Source organism: Schistocerca nitens, chromosome 7 (assembly GCF_023898315.1).
Source record: "Schistocerca nitens isolate TAMUIC-IGC-003100 chromosome 7, iqSchNite1.1, whole genome shotgun sequence".
In the NCBI taxonomy this organism is placed as follows: domain Eukaryota; kingdom Metazoa; phylum Arthropoda; class Insecta; order Orthoptera; family Acrididae; genus Schistocerca; species Schistocerca nitens.
The window spans coordinates 462,900,326-462,905,425 of NC_064620.1; the positions used below are offsets into that span (position 1 = coordinate 462,900,326).

At 40.7% G+C, this 5,100-nt stretch overlaps 1 pseudogene; it reads left to right on the forward strand.

The window, feature by feature from the left end:
* Nucleotides 1-1,523: 1,523 nt before the first annotated feature.
* Nucleotides 1,524-1,641, forward strand: LOC126196062 (5S ribosomal RNA; annotated as a pseudogene).
* The last annotated feature ends 3,459 nt before the right edge of the window (nt 1,642-5,100 follow it).

Sequence of the window (5,100 nt, forward strand, 5' to 3'; positions counted from 1 at the left end):
AACTGAAATATTCCATGGTCCAACAGGTATTTGATTCTGTGACATTTCAGTATGCAGCCATGTGCTTTACCACTAAATTACCAGGACCAACATTACGAAGTGCTCATGTCATCTACAGGAACTCATCATATTATTTGAGAAAGTAATGAATTGAGAAAGTCAGATATACTTCCATTTTCATTCATTACCAGTGAGTCTGACTCATATTAGATGCTCTATGGATATGATACCTCTTTCAGTGCCTTATCTGCCAATTTTCCATTTCACCTTGTTATTTTTAGCATTTTTATCATCATCATATTAGATGCTCTATGGATATGATACCTCTTTCAGTGCCTTATCAGCCAATTTTCCATTTCTCCTTGTTATTTTTAGCATTTTTATCATCACCATTATCAACAACTACATCTTGGTCATAATCGTCATCATCATTAAACGCCTCAAAGAATTCAAAATGTTAGAAAAGCTTTTTCTGTAGGCATGTTGCTGGTTAATTACATTTCTTACAGAGTTAATAAGTGATGTTGTGTTAGAAAACACTGATTGTTTAGTTGCTAAAGAACTCTTAGATCATAGTTTCAGAAGGTTGCCTGAGACTGCAGTCATGTGTGTGTGTTGCATTTGTGTGTGTGCATATGTGTGTGTGTGTGTGTGTGTGTGTGTGTGTGTGTGTGTGTGTGTGTGTGTCGTCTGTTTTTCATGAAGGCCTTTTTGGCCAAAAGCTTTGTGACAGTCTTTTTGTTGTGCTTATCTGCGACTCAGCATCTCCACTATATGGTGAGTAGCAACTTTCGTTTTCATAATATTGTTTCAGAAGTTACCTAATATATAAGTTTGAGCAACTTTATTTTGTCTTTCTGCATTATTTGTAGTGCATTTTTCAAATGAAGTAATGCTAATGTGTCAACAGTTGGTTGATCATCTAGCGTTTCATATATACTTATTTATCCCAACCCTCTACTAGAACAGGATAGTTATCTATTAGCTTGACAATTTTGAAAACTATGGATTCAGTGCTAATATTTTTTTCAAAATTTTATTCACCCTCTACCCACCTCTAGAACAATGACTATGAATGCTAGTGATGTCCTATCCCAACTTGTTTATTTTTGTCCAGGTATGAAGTCACACATGCACCAAGTTTTGTTGAAATGAGTCTAGGAATTCCACAACTATGCTCATGTTTAAATGTGTCCCCCTCTCCCTCACCACCACCCTCCAATTCCATAAAGAGAAGCAAAAATGTTCTAGTCATTTTGGATCTGCAAATGAGCAAATATATGATTACAAGCCATCTCTGACTTCAGTATTGTATAGTATGTTGTCCTATTTAGTGCAAATGTACATCAGATGTATAAACTTTCCAATTGAATCCCCATCTGAGTTGCCTCAAATGTCTCCTTTCTCTGTAATGAGTTATGAATTTGTGCAAACACACACACATACACACACACACACAGACACACACACACACACACACACACACACAATTCAAGAAAAAAAGTTCTATCTTCAAACCTTATGGCAACGGCCTTGCCGCAGTGGATTCACCGGTTCCCGTCAGATCACCGAAGTTAAGCGCTGTCGGGCGCGGCCGACACTTGGATGGGTCACCATCCAGGCCGCCATGTGCTGTTGCCATTTTTCGGGGTGCACTCAGCCTCGTGATGCCAATTGAGGAGCTACTCGACCGAATAGTAGTGGCTCCGGTCAAAGAAAACCATCGTAACGACCGGGAGAGCGATGTGCTGACCACACGCCCCTCCTATCCGCATCCTCATCTGAGGATGACACGGCGGTCGGATGGTCCCGATGGGCCACTTGTGACCTGAAGATGGAGTGCTTTTCAAACCTTATGACACACGTGAAATTTGACTATACATACAATATTTATCTACCATATCTCCATGGGTGTCTGCAGAAATTTTTCCAAGAGGGGTGATTTTAGAAACTTACTGGTCATGATATAACTAATTTGGTGAGTTTGAAAGCATGTTGTGCTCCAAAAACGTCTTTACCAAGAAGTCCACAAAATTTATTGTATCTCAAAAGGTTGATGGCTATTCACTTTGTACATTTTAGAGGTAGATTACTTTGGTACCTAAAGAGTAAGCAGTGTATGCAAAGTACATCTTTTTATCTTATTAATATGTATAGGGATGCCACACTTTTGATTCAATTATCTGAAATTACATACTCATATAATTAAAGCCATGGTATCCAAATATTTATGAAATAAAGTCAGAAAATATCCACAAATATAATTTATTCATACTTGCATAATGATACATTGAAACTGAAAATTAAAAATCTGAAAGAGGGACAAAAGACAGACATATCTTCTTTTGCTGGCTATGCTATAGCCTTCAATTCCCAATGATGTGAAGGTTTGCCAGGAACAACCCCGTTCAGGTTCAAGTACATTCTAAAAGCTATATTACTCGTTAAAAGATTGCAGCCCAACATTTGTTCCAATTTGTATCAGTACAATGCCAGAAATAAAGAATTTTTTACATGCACAATTAAATTTGTGAATATTGTTACGCTCATCTAGTATCATGAAACTTATCCTCTACTAGAGGTTATTAACTTTGTACAAAACATACAGGTATTTCACAGAGAACAGATTTCAGACCTACAGACACAGATGTGAAGCCCCATAGGCAACTATAAGAAAACAATATATTGCACCACACATGATACACTGCAAGAATTCAAAGAAGACAGCACAGGGAAATGTAAAATATTGCCACCATTGATAATTTTACAAATTATCTGATTCATTGATTTCTGATATTTGTGTGTGATATGTTATATTAATTTCCCTTGTGTTATACACTGAAGCACCAAAGAAAATGGTATAGGCATGTGTATTCAAATACAGAGATATGTATATACACTACTGATCATTAAAATTGCTACACCAAAAAGAAATGCAGATGATAAATGGGTATTCATTGGACAAATATATTATACTAGAACTGATTTGTGATTACATTTTCACGCAGTTTGGGTGCATAGATCCTGAGAAATCAGTACCCAGAACAACAACCTCTGGCTGTAATAACGGCCTTCATACGCCTGGGCATTAAGTCAAACAGAGCTTGGATGGCATGTACAGGTACAGCTGCCCATGCAGCTTCAACACAATACCACAGTTCATCAAGAGTAGTGACTGGCGTATTGTGATGAGCCAGTTGCTCAGCAACCATTGACCATACGTTTTCAATTGGTGAGAGATGTGGAGAATGTGCTGGCCAGGGCAGCAGTCGAACATTTTCTGTATCCAGAAAGGCCCCTACAGGACCTGCAACATGCGGTCGTGCATTAACCTGCTGAAATGTAGGGTTTCACAGGGATTGAATGAAGGGTAGAGCCATGGGTCGTAGCACATCTGAAATGTAATGTCCATTGTTCAAAGTGCCGTCAATGCGAACAAGAGGTGACCGAGACGTGTAACCAATGGCACCCCATACCATCACGCCGGGTGATGCGCCAGTATGGGGATGAGGAATACATGCTTCCAATGTGTGTTCACAGCAATGTCGCCAAACACGGATGCGACCATCATGATGCTGTAAACAGAACCTGGAGTCATCCGAAAAAATGACGTTTTGCCATTCATGCACCCAGGTTGGTAGTTGAGTACACCATCACAGGCACTCCTGTCTGTGATGCAGTGTCAAAGGTAACTGCAGCCATGGTCTCCGAGCTGATAGTCCATGCTGCTGCAAACATCGTCGAACTGTTCATGCAGATGGTTGTTGTCTTGCAAATGTCCCCATCTGTTGACTTAGGGATCGAGACGTGGCTGCACAATCCATTACAGCCATGCATATAAGATGCCTGTCATCTTGACTGCTAGTGATACAAGGCCCATGGGATCCAGCATGGCATTCCGTATTACCCTCCTGAACCCACCGATTCCATATTCTGCTAACAGTCATTGGATCTTGACCAACGTGAGCAGCAATGTTGTGATACAATAAATCAAACCACAATGGTGATAGGCTACAATCCGACCTTTATCAAAGTCGGAAACGTGATGGTACGCATTTCTCTTCCTTACACGAGGCACCACAACAACGTTTCACCAGGCAACACTGGTCAACTGCTGTTTGTGTATGATAAATCGGTTGGAAACTTTCCTCATGTCAGCACGTTGTAGGTGTCGCCACTGGTGCCAACCTTGTGTGAATGCTCTGAAAAGCTAACCAATTGTATATCACTGCATCTTCTTCCTGTCGGTTAAATTTCGTGTCTGTAGCACGTCATCTTTCTTGGTGTAGCAATTTTAATGGCCAGTAGTGTAAGACAACAAGTGTATGGCGCAGTTGTTAGATCAGTTACTGTTGCTACAATGGCAGGTTATAAAGATTTAAGTGAGATTGAATGTGGTGTTATAGTTGCACACAAGGGATGGGACACAGCACCTCCAAGGTAGCAAGGAAGTAGAGATTTTCCCATACGATCATTTCACGAGTGTACTGCAAATATTAGGATTCCGGTAAAACATCAAATCTCCGACGTCACTGCAACCGGAAAAAGATCCTGCAAGAGGGGGACCAATGATGACTGAAGAGAATTTTTCAATGTGGCAGAAGGGCAACCCTTCCGCAAATTACTGCAGATTTCAATGCTGGGCCATCAACAAGTGTGAGTGTGCGAACCATTCAATGAAACGTCATCAATATGGGCTTTTGGATCCAAAGATCCTCTCGTGTACCCTTGATGACTGCACAACACTAAGCTTTACTCTTTGACTGGGCCCGTCAGCACCATCATCGGACTGTTGATGACTGAAAACATGTTGCCTCGTCGGAGGAGTCTCATTTCAAATTGTATCAAGCAGTTGGACGTCTATGGTTATGGAGATGACCTCATGATTCCATGGACCTTGCATGTCAGCAGGGGACTGTTCAAGCTGGTGGAGGCTCTGTAATGTTGTGGAGCATAGCAGTTGGAGTGATTTTGAACACCTGATATGTTTATATATGACTCTGACAGGTGACATGTACGTAAGCATCCTGTCTGATCACCAGCATCCGTGCATGTCCATTGTGCATTTTGACGGATGTGGGCAATTCAAACAGGACATTG